The sequence below is a fragment of the Lontra canadensis genome, unplaced genomic scaffold (genome assembly GCF_010015895.1).
Source record: "Lontra canadensis isolate GAN:19392208 unplaced genomic scaffold, GSC_riverotter_1.0 scaffold58, whole genome shotgun sequence".
Lineage (NCBI taxonomy): Eukaryota > Metazoa > Chordata > Mammalia > Carnivora > Mustelidae > Lontra > Lontra canadensis.
The window spans coordinates 10064320-10076363 of record NW_022631052.1 but is presented as its reverse complement, the minus strand read 5'-3'; the positions used below and the strand labels follow the sequence as shown (position 1 = coordinate 10076363).

Below are 12044 nucleotides of genomic sequence, written 5' to 3'. Positions count from 1 at the left end.
TGTGCTTGTTGGGGTTTATTTTCTTGATGCTTTCCTTTCCCCCCGGATGTATGCACAGGTTTACACTCACATCCACAGTGAGACACTTAACACACTCAAACACACCCGTAACGTGCTCACACGCATTCACACACCATCACACGTGTGCTCATGCCATTGACACACTCACACCTAGTCATACACAGCACTTCACATACAGACACAGCCGCACACTCACTCACACACGCAACACTCATGCACACCATCACACACCTATCACCCACACTCACACATCCAGCACAGCCCCTGGTTCCTCCCAGCTCTTTGGCAAATTGGGCCCCGAGGCTAAGGTCCCAGGGCCCCAAAGGGAGATGGGAGACCCTCACATCCTGTGCGACCATGTCAGACCATCCTTTCCAGTTCATGGAGACATCCACGAACATGTCTGGGGGTCCAGATCTCCCGCCAGCACCTTGAGGGGCTGGGAGAAGGCAGAATTCTGCTCTCAGGGCAAAACCTACACCAACAACCTGATTGGTTTTCACCCTGGCTGGTCAGGGCCATCCTGAGTGATGGCGGTGAGCATGTGGAAGTGCGTTTTGAGTGACAGATAAGCTCCCTGCACTTCTAGTGTCAGTCAAGGTGGGGAGACGGGAGTAAGCAAGGAAACAAGTACACGATCAAGTTATTTTCATTCAGTCGTAAGTGCCGGGAAGACAAGCTAGGTGATGGGGTGGTGAATGCCTGGAGGTGGCCGCTTTAGACCAATGGCCAGAGAAAGCCTCCCAAAGAGTGGCATTTCAGCCGGGCTCCAAGGGCTGCAGCAAGATCTGGCAGGAGAGGGTTCTCGGCAGGGGAGTTAAAAGTGCAAAGCCCTGCAGTGGGACGAGCTAGGCGTGCTTGAAGAACAGCAAGGCATACGAGAGGACAAGTCCTAGGGAATGAGGCCAGGGTGGTATTCTGGCCAAACCACTGGGCTTAGGACACCACTGTTAACATTTTGGATTTTACTCTACACATGAAGGGAAGCTGCCCAATCCTCACAACAAACCATAAGGGCAGGAATTATTCCCATTTTGCAGAAGTGGAAAATGAAGGTCAGAGAGGTTGAATAGCCCACCCAAAGTCAGATGCCTCACAAGTAGTAGAGTCTGGAATAGAACAGGAGTCTGAGCCACGGGGATCCTGGGACCCAGCCCAAGCCTCCTAAAGGTACCAGGCTTCCCCAAGGGGGAGCATGACCCTCAGGGGCCGCTTCCTTCTCAAGGACCCAGCTCCCCAGCCCAGAGCTGTGTGGTCTGAGAAGGTGTTTAAACTTTCATGGGTGTCTTGATTGCCCAACGATAGTGAAGGGCCCTGCTCTCCAGGAAGGATCCATTTCCCCAGTTCTGTGTGCATTACCCCCATAACTGCCTTCCTCCCTCAGAGGCCCAGGGCAGGCCTGGCACATGCATCCCCCCAACCCCTGCCAGTGCATACTGTTTCTCCCTTTGCAGTGGTTTGCAAGATAAGCATGTTCTGCTTATCTGTTCACACCGGCTCTCCCAGTGGCCCCCTTCTCCTTGGAATCAGTGTCTCCACCCCTACCCCGCCCCAGTCTGGGTTCAATCACCAAATGGAACAAAAGCAAGAATATTAATAGTAAGTACTGGGTCCGTGTGTTCTCAACAAGCACTGATGTGTTTTTGTTGTGTGTGGGGGGAGGGTATTATAGATTTTTTTGAGATTTTTTTTTAAGTAATCTCTATACTCAATGTGGGACTCGAACTCACAGCCTCGAGATCTAGGAGTTGCATGTTGTACCAACTGAGCCAGCCAGGCGGCGCCCCTGTGTGAGGTAGTATTAAACCTATTTTACAGATGAGGCTCTGTGAAGTATAGGCGCCTGTCTAGGGTCATAAACCTAGTGCGTGGCAGGACCAGAATTACAGCACACACCCTTCTATCTGATTCCAGAGTGTGTTGGTGGGGGAGGGGTATGCATGTATATGTACGTGAATGTATGTGTGTTACATGTGTAACATATGTAACATATGTTACATATGTATCTATACACAGACTTGATTTTATATAGAGCACACTATTAAAAAAGGGCACATCTCAGGAGTACGGCTGGTGAATCTTTACAAACCACACACCCATGTAACCAGCATCCAGATCCCCCAAACAGAACATTCCAGCCCCCACCCTGTCCCTGCTCAGCCACTACCCACCTCCCAAGGCTAATCACTATGGGGACTCCTAAGAGCCAAGATTAGTCTTGCCTGTTGTTGAATTTGATACAGATAAAATTAGATACTATGTATTATTTTGCATGCTGCTTCTTTCACTCAGCATTCTATTGGTGAGATTCATGGCTGTTGTCCTGTGTAGTGGCAGCTCTGTGCTTTTTCGTGGCAGCCTACTGTTCCACCGGATGACCACTCCATCCCCTGAGCCATTCTGCCGATGAAGGCCACTTGTATCGTTTCCAGTTTGGAGATGTGATGAATGAGGCTGCTAGGAACACTGTAATTTATTTACTGCAGTAAAATACACATAACATAAAACCATTTTAACCATTTTAAAAACAGCCTTAACTTTTTTTTTAAGATTTTATTTATTTATTTGACACAGAGAGAGAGATCACAAGTAGGCATAGGCAAAGAGGCAGGCAGAGAGAGAGGGAGAAACAGGCTCCCTGCTGAACACAGAGCCCGATCCGGAGTTCGATCCCAGGACCCTGAGATCATGACCTGAGCCGAAGGCAGAGGCTTAACCCAGTGAGCCACCCAGGTGCCCCCAGACTTAATTTTTTAAAAGATTTTATTTATTTGGGGGCACCTGGGTGGCTCAGTCATCGGGTGTCTACCTTCACCTCGGGTCATGGTCCCAGTGTCCTGGGATCGAGTCCCATATCAGCTCCCTGCTCAGCAAGGAGCCTGCTTCTCCCTCTCCAACTCCCCTGCTTGTGTACCCTCTCTCACTCTCTCTGTCATAAATAAATAAAATCTTTTTTAAAAATTTTATTGGGGTGCGTGGGTGGTGAGCCAGTGGGTTAAAGCCTCTGCCTTCAGCTCAGGTCATGATCCTAGGGTCCCAGGATCGAGCCCTGCATCAGGCTCTCTGCTCAGCAGGGAACCTGCTTCCTACTGCCCTCCCCCCGCCTGCCTCTCTGCCCACTTGTGATCTCTGTCTGTCAAATAAATATAAATAATCTTTTTTTAAAAAGACTTTATTTATTTGATAGGGAGAGAGAGGGCACAAGCAGGGGGAGCAGCAGGCAGAGGGAGCAGCAGAAGCAGGCTTCCCCACTGAGCAAGGAGCCTAATGGGGGGCTCAATCCCAGGACCCTGGGATCATGACCTGAGCCGAAGGCAGATGCCTAACTGAGCCACCCAGGTGCCCCTAGACTTTACTGTTTAGAGCAGTTTAAGGTTCACAGCAAAATTGAGTGGAAAGTACAGAGATTGATCATACGCCTCACCCCCACCCCCACTGTCAATATCCCTTCCCAGAGTGGTACATCTGTTACAACCCATTCCTTCACATCACACATTATTGCCCAGTGTACACTAGGCTTCACTCTTGGAGTCGTATATTCTGTGGTTTTTTACAACGTAGAATGACATACCTCTACCATTATGGTCTCATACAGAATAGTTTCACTGCCCTCCAAATCCTCTGCGCCCTCTCTGTTCATCCCTCCCCCACCCCTACCCCCGGCAACCACGGATCCTTTTACCACCTTCATGGTTTTGTCTTTTCCAGATGTCATATAATCAGAATCATCCCCTCGCCTTTTCAGATTGGCTTTTTTCACTTAGTAATTGACATTTATGTTTCCTCCATGTCTTTCAGTGGCTTGATCACTGAATAATAGTATATTGTCTGGATGGACCACATATAAGTAAGTGGCACTTACCACTAAGTGAAATGATTTTATGTATTTACCTGTTGGTTTCCTGTCTCCCCTACTCTGCAAAGGATGGGGTTTTTCTTTTTTTTTTTTTTTTAAGATTTTATTTATTTATTTGACAGAGATCAACGACAGTGGATCCATCCACCTACTAAAGGGCATCTTGCCTGCTTCCAAGTTCCAGCAATTATGAATAAAGTTTCGATAAACATCTGCTTGCAGGCTTTTACATGGACATCAGTTTTCAGCTCATTTGGGTAAATAACCTAGGAATGTGATTGCTGAATCATACAGTAAAAGTATGTTTAGTTTTATAAGAAGCCACCAAATCCTTCAAAAGTAACTGTACTATTTGCATTCCTACCAGCAGTGCGTGCGAGTTCCTGTTGCTCCACGTCTTCCCCAGCATTTGGTGCTGTCGGTGTTTTGGATCTTAGCAATTCTATGAGGTCGGTAATGGTATCACGTTGTTTTCATTTGTGATTTCCTAATAACATGACGTGGAACATCATTTCATATGTTTATTCATCACCTGTATATCTCATTTGGTGAGGTGTCTGTTCAGGTCTTTGCCTCTTTTTAAAATTGGGCTGGTTTTGTTGTTGTTGTTGTTGTTGTTGTTTATTGTTGAGTTTTGTATATTTTGGATAACAGACTTTATGAGATACAGGTTTTTGTGGATATTTTCACCCAGTCTGTGGTTTGTTGTCTCATTCTCCTGACCATATATTTGCAGGGCAGTTTTTTTTTTAAGATTTTATTTATTTATTTGACAGAGAGAGATCACAAATAGGCAGAGAGGCAGGCAGAGGGGTGTGGGGGGAGGAAGCAGGCTCCCTCCTGAGCAGAGAGCCCGATGTAGGACTCGATCCCAGGACCCTGAGATCACGACCTGAGCCGAAGGCAGGGGCTTAATCCACTGAGCCACCCAGGCGTCCCTGCAGAGCAGTTTTTAATTGTCATGAAGTTCAGCTTATCAATTCTTTCATGAATCATGCCTTTGATGTTGCACGCAAAATTGATTCATACAGGGCGCCTGGGTGGCTCAGTGGGTTAAAGCCTCTGCCTTCGCTCGGGTCATGATCTCAGTCAGGGTCCTGGATGGAGCCCTGTGTCTTCCTGCTTGCCTGCTTCCCCCCCCCCTCTCTCTGCCTACTTGTGATCTGTCTCTCTGTCAAATAAATAAATAAAATCTTTTTAAAAAAATCGTCTTCATAGCCAAGAAAAATCCAGATTTTTTTCCCTATCCTCTTAGAGTTTTATAGTTTTGCATTTTATATTTAGGTCTGTGGTCCATTTTGTGTTAATTTTTGTGAAAGGTGTGAGGTCTGAGTCTAGATTTTTTTTTAACATATGGATGTCCAGTTTTTCCAATACCATTTGTTGAAAAGATTGTGTTTGTTCCTTTGTACTGCCTTTGCTCCTCTGTCAGAGATCAGTTGACTGATTTACATGGGTCTATTTCTGGACTCTCTATACTGTTCCATTGACCTGTGTGTCTATTCTTTCATCAAAACCACACTGACTTGATCTCTGTAGCTTCATAGTAAGTCTGGAAGTCAGGCAGCGTCAGTCCTCCAACATTGTTTTCCTCCTTCAATACTGTGACAGCTGTTTTCACTCAGCAAAGATGATGGAACCTGGATCTGGACCGAGCTCTGAGGCACTCTGACGTTTGGATAGCCCATCCAGGATACTTTCTTCACGTGCAATCATATATTTGCTTTTTGTGTTTGCATGAACGTTAGCCTGCTCCAACTTTATTCTGTCCCTTGGTTTTACCCAATCCATTTAGGAGGTCATTCCGTACCTATACATAGCTTCTGTATGCAGATACATACAAATATACGTTGCTTTATTCCCTGCCACACTTTTCCGTTGAGCCCCGCTCTGTAATGATTTGGCCAGTTCCCTATGGAAGGATATTAAGGGTATTTTCAGAGTTTTGCTACTACAGTAACTATCTGCAAACTAGGATCTTTGCTCCCCTCGACCAGTCTTATCTATAGAAGAAAATCCTACTGGGTCAAAAAAAAATGCTTTTTAAAATCTGAACTTTGCCAAATTCTCCTTGAAGGAGGCTGTCAGTGTGAGTGGCAGAGGCTATTTTAAATTCGGAGTGCTTTAAGCCTTTGACTGAAGGATGGAGATGTGAGGGGATATGTTGCCCCACCTGCCACCCCCTCTGGGCCTTGACCTACTTTCCCAGGTTCTTGGTTCAGGCCGCACTGTTTGCCCAGAAGCCTGGTCACCTTGCACCTTTCCCAGAGAGCCCTTCCCAGCTTGAGTGGCCCTATGTCACTTTCCGTGGCCGCACCCAGTTTTATTCCTTTATGGCACTTACCACTAAATGAAATGATCTTACGTACTTACCTGTTGGTTTCCTGTCGCCCCTACTCTGCAAAGGATGGGGTTTTTCCTTTTTTCTTTTTTTAAAGATTTTATTTACTTATTTGACAGAGAGAGAGACAGGGAGGGAGGGAGGAAACACAAGCAGGCTTCCCCGTGAGCAGGGAGCCCGACACAGGGCTTGATCCCAGGACCCTGGGACCACAACCTGAGCAGAAGGCAGACACCCAGGCGCCCCTGGGGGTCTTCCTTTTTTCACACTCAGCTGTATTCCTAGCACGCTGCCCCTAGCAGTCCCTCAGTGGGTATTGCTGCTTCCCCTCTCTCAATCCCTACAATCCTGCTCTACTTTTCTCTCTAAAATGTCTTCCCTTCCAACCAGATGTAACCGATTTATGTATGGTGGGTTTTGCCTGCCTCCCTCACTAGAGTGCCGGCTCCAGCAGGGCCCGGATTCTATTTGCACACTGTTGCATCTCAACAGATTAGAATGACACATGGCACATAGTAGGTGCTGCACAAATATTTGTTGGAAGAAAGAAAAGAGAGAACGACAAAGAGGAAGAAAGGGGGAAAATGAAGGAAGGAAAAAAGCAAAAGATCGTAACTCCCACGTGGGCTGGCAGGTTGTCCCTCCGGAGGAAAAGACCCAGTAAAGAGCTAGCGCCCCCACCAGGTTGGGCCTGGGGCCTCCAGACCTGGAGCACAGAGCTGGAGGGCCCCGCTAGGCGGGAGGAGGCGGGGCCCGTCTCAGGTGGTGGGGGTGGGGGGGGAGGGCTAGCTCTGGCCACGCCCCCAGATGCCCCGCCCCGTCCTGGAGCCCCGCCCCACCCGTCAGCTGGCCCGGGCGCCCGCCCCGCTCCGCTCCGACCTTGCCGCGGCGCAGCCCTGGTGGGAGGAGGGGAGGAGCGGCGGGAGGAGCGGCGGGAGGAGCGGAGCGAGTGCAGTGCCGGGCGCAGTCTCCAATGAGCCGCGCGGAACCTGCGCCCCTGACGACCCGAGCCCCCTGCGCCCTTTCCCTACGGCTCACCTGGTGCCAGGTAAGGTAACAGGTAAGAGCGCGGCGCCCGGGTCCCCCGAACACGTCGTACTCAGGCCGAGGTGCCAAGCCGGACACAGGCTGGGGGCGTCTGGGGCCCCCTGCCTCCGAGGTGGAGTAGGCAGCACCGTTGGAGGTGGCAGCCTTCCGGGAGCCTTCTCGCCCCCGCTCCTGTCCCCAGGCGTCCTCAGCTGCAGGTCCCAGCCCCCCATCCCTGCAGCAGCATCCTTTCCACGCCCGCAGGACGAATGTTGCTTGCTTTTTTTTTTTTTTAACTCCTCACGCGCTGCTGCCTCTTGGAAAATTGTGGGGGTGGCTTTTGGGGAGGATCCTGCGATGGCTGTTCTCCCCCCAGGATCGGAATGGTGCGACTTCCCGTGGCTCTCCACGTTCTACAGCGGGCGCCTGCCCACGGGTCCTGAGCACCCTGGCTGTGGCAGAAGCCTAGGGGGCCCGACCTGGGCCTGCCTTACCCCTCAGTTTCCCCCGCTGGTCAATGTTCTGACGTTCCACACGCATTCACCCTGGCAGTAGGCCTGTGGGTTCCCAGGGGCTCCTCCCTTATTTCTGGATCTGTGTTAAAACAGGATGGCTCCTTCCCCCACCTGATGTCATTAAAAACAGCTTTAAGCTGAAGCTGGTCTGTCAGGATTCACTGTCCTGCCCTCTGCCCCACCCCCTGGAGACAGGCTGGCCTCCATCCCTGCCTCAGAGGGCAGGTGGCAGGTGACCAGAAGAGGGTTATAGAAAGGCCACCGTAGCTCCCCAGCCACGAGTTACCTGAAACAACTTTCCCAAGTCTCTGAGAGAGGGCAAGTCCCAGTATGAGATGCGGTGGGCTGAGCAAGGCTGGAGTCAGGATGGCACAAAGTGGACCCAGCCCCATCCTGGCACTGCATCCGGAACACCCCCCGCCCCGTGACACAGCCCTCCGTTAGCCAGGGTGCTGAGCAGTGAATGGGCCTTTCCGCTGCTGTGTGATGACCGTATGGGGTGAAAAGTTAGGAGTGGACCAAGCTGCTTGGACCACCTAGGTCCGTGAGTAGCCTGGGCACGTGCCGTCCAGAAAGTCCAGTGTTGGGTTTCAGTCCTGCCTTTGCCTGGTCTCTGCATGCCACTTATCTTCTCCAGGACTCTGTTTCCCCATCTCTAAAGTGGGGGTGATCATGCAAGGACCTCCCACAATAGTGGCAAGGATGAATTCGAATGGGAGATGCTCGGCACTTAGCCCATTGTTTGGCAGTGAGTAGCACGCCGTAAACAGTAGCTGTTACGGTTGTAATAATAGTTGTCATTTATTATTTCCTATGTGTTGCACTTTCTTTCTGTGCAGCTGACAGCGGTAGGTGCCCTGACCACCATTTCTACTGAGACAAAGCCTTCGGCAGGACCCCCTATGGGGTTGGGGTCATTTGCTAACCCTGTGCCATTCCTTAGCATCTGGGGGCAAGCTGAGTTGCCCCTGTCTTCCCCAGGCTTTGTCACATCCTGGGTAGTGCCTGCTCTGGCCTCTGGCCACCACCTTGTCCTTGTCCCTCGGGCCATTCTCGTCACCCATGTGCTCACACTTTGCCCTCCAGCTCCACCTGGCTGAGCTCGGCTGCATCCTCCAGATAACGGAATCTGGAGAGCGGGGCTGGGCCTCCAAGCAGCCCGATGGTCCTCATTCTCCGCTCCTCACAGTCTTGCCTAGTGGTCTTGTCCCTTTCACCCTCCTGCTCGTAACTTTAAAAATAACAGAGTAGCCTGTCCCCACCGAGGGCTGTAACCCGACCCGAGTTGGATTCTGCTCCATCAGAGCCTGGAGTACAAGGACTCAGCACTTGGGAGTATGAGGCCTTGGTGCTATAGCTGCTCTGTCCTCAGCTTGCTGGGTGACTCTAGACAGGCTCCACCCCCTGCTTCCCTGTGCCTCAGTTTCCCCATCCATACAATGTGATTCAGATAGTCTGTAATGCTGGAGTGTGAAACTTTGCTTATTCTGGTGAAGGTAGACAGCTGGGGTCCCCGTGTTGATGGCTGTCAAGTGGGGTTGACGTCACCCCAAGTGGAGGGGTGTTGGGAAGGAACTCCCCCAGGGACTGGGAGTGGGAGCAGGAAGAGTGGGCCAAGTCCCTCAGCTGGTCTCGGGCAGATCTGCCTCCTGTTCTACTTCTGAACCCCAGCTCCCTTCCAGGGCTAAAGGACTCCTTGTGCCCACCAAGAGGTGAGCAACAGCCAAGGTGGCTGGCAGGGCCTGGGTAGCAGGCGGTGGCTTGGCCCGGAGGCCTGGTGCGGCACTGGGCCAGGATCATCCCTCCCTGGGCTCCGACTCACGCTCACCCACTCACTGGCTTCCCGAGGCCTCTGCATTGCAGCAGACAGAAGCCTTTGCTGGCAACCCAGCTGGGGCTCGGGGTGGAGCAGGGAACTGGGTAGGGGGTATCTGTTCCCACCAGCCCTTGCCCTGCTCCCTCCCCTGCCCCTTGTCCCATTCAGCCCTGGCTTTCCTTGGAGCCCCAGCTGCTGACAGGGGATCCTTCTCTGGCACTGACTTGAGTCTTACCTGGAAGTGCTAGGCTTTAGACAGGGCCCAGGCTCAAGGGCTGTTAAGCCCCTGGGTCCTTTCTGCATCTCAGACTTCACCTCCCCCAGTGACATTAGGGGGGTCTTGCCTGCCCCTGGAGAGGCTGTTTTGAAGCATTAGGGCTTTGGAGCTGAGAGCACAGACTTCTGAACTCCACAGCCTGGGTTCACATCCCAGCTCTGCCACTTCCTAGCTGTGTGATCTGGGACAGCTCACTTAACCTCTCTGTGCCTCAGTCTTCTTGACTGTAAAATGGAGACAATAATAGATCACAAAGTTCTTGTGAAGATTCATGTATTTAAATCACATTCATACATTCAAGTCCTTACACAAACACTCCCTATCAGTACTTGAATTGACAAGTGTTTTAGCTTCATAGTTTAGAGCCCAGATTCTGGAGCCAGATAGCTCTGGGTTCAAATCCCGCTCTGCTACTCACCAGCTGTGTGATCTTGTACAAGTTCATAACTTCTCGGGGCTTCAATTTCTCCATCTGCTAAATGGGGTTGAGGATAGTACAAACCTCACAAGTTGTTTCAAGGGTTAAATAAGCAAACACATATAGTGCATGGCCTGTATAAAAGGCTGGGCCTGGGGCTTCTGGCTGGCTTACTCAGTAGAGCATGTGATTCTTGATTTCAGGGTCATGAGTTCAAGCCCCATGTTGGGCATGGAGCCTACTTAAAATATAAGATAAAGTTAAATGCTATTTAGAAAAAAATTTTTTAAAAATTCTATAAGGGACACCTGGGTGGCTCAGTCGGTTAAGCTGCTGCCTTTGGCTCAGGTCATGATCCCAGGGTCCTGGGACCGAGTCCCCCATCAGGCTCCTTGTCTAGTGGGGAGCCTGCTTCTGTCTCTGCCTGCCACTCTGCCTGCTTGTGCTCTCTCTCTGACAAATAAATAAATAAAATCTTTAAAAAATAAATAAATAAACATAAAAATTCTATAAAAGACCAGGCCCAGAGGAAGGGCTATGTTACATAACTGTTTGCTTATACTTACTAGGCACCTGCTCTGCTGTACAGAGTTTGAGAGTTAGGTGCTGGGATCCTTTACATATTAGCCCAAGTCCTGCCTTGGACCTTTGTTGGCAGAGTGATATGGGGCACATGCTTTTGCCTCTCTGTGCCTCAGTTTCCCCCAACTACATATGGGAATGTGGAAGCAACTGCCTCATGGGGTTTGTGGGGTTTCTGTCACTCCAGAATGTGAGCCACTAGCATTTGGGCACCAGAGCTGTAGGGGAAAGGGTCTGTCTAGCTGACCCCCATCCCAGTCATTACTCAGAGTGACCCCTACTGGCGTTCCATGCCTTTCCTTTCCACGTGGGGACTCCAGAACTTTGCCCATTTTGCAGACCAGATGACAAATACCCCAGGAAGAAAAGGGATGGACCCAAGTCAAGAGGTAGCACTCAGAGGCACACCCCTAGCCCGGTCCCCATCCTGCCCTGGATAGGTCCCACTTCCAAACACTACCATCAGGCCCACATCCTACCATGTCCCTGCAGCTCCTGGGGTCTCCTAGGCACTGGCTCAGCCCCAAAGGGCGTAGTGTTGGGGGGGTTGCTTTGGCCAAAGCAGACATCAAACTCCAGAAAGCCAATAGGGCCTAGGTCAGGGGGTAAAGGGCAACCTGGGCTGAAGGAAAATATTCTGGAAACTTCCAGGCAGATGTGAAAGTCCCTGGTTGCTCTAGGGCCTGTGGCCAACCACCCCATCCCCCTGACTTCTTGGTGTAAGGCCGGAGTTGGGGAGAACAGGAAACAAACATTTACTATGCACCCACTGTATACAGTGGTTAACAGTCAGCAGCAATGGGTATGTGTCAGGCACTGTGCCCAGAGCAGATGTTCGTGCACCGAACTCATGCTGTTTTAAAAATGAGGAAATGGGTTCAGAGAAATTAGTAGTAGTGCGGTAGTAGTAATATATAGTATTACTAGTAATGTACTAGTAATGTATAATAGTACTAGTACTCATACTAGTTACTAGTAGTAAAAACAGCACTCTTTGCTTATCTCAGTTGCATCCAGATGCCGTCACCCTCACCTCCCTGACCCTGTGGGATCCCTCAAGCACGTCGGCACCCTCCTGTCTCAGGGCCGTGGCACCGTCTGTTCCACCCGTGGATGCTTCCCCCAGATATCCGCGTGTCGGGCTCCCTAACCTCTTTTCAGTCTTGCTCAAGTGTGACCTTCACAGTAAGGT

The 12044-nt window shown here is 50.6% G+C and overlaps 1 protein-coding gene across 5 annotated transcripts in view; it reads left to right on the top strand.

Moving 5' to 3' along the window:
• The first annotated feature begins 1525 nt into the window (after nt 1-1525).
• The window catches only part of ABCB9 (ATP binding cassette subfamily B member 9), a 32749-nt gene continuing 22230 nt past the window's right edge, over nt 1526-12044 (top strand). For 2 of the 5 annotated variants that reach the window (XM_032876409.1, XM_032876413.1), the window contains exon 1: nt 7134-7266. The gene's annotated coding sequence lies outside the window, so the exon portion shown is untranslated. Of the gene's footprint in view, nt 1621-3999; nt 4135-4244; nt 4327-7133; nt 7279-12044 lie in introns of those variants that run through there. The other 3 variants (XM_032876412.1, XM_032876411.1, XM_032876410.1) reach the window with 3 other exon arrangements.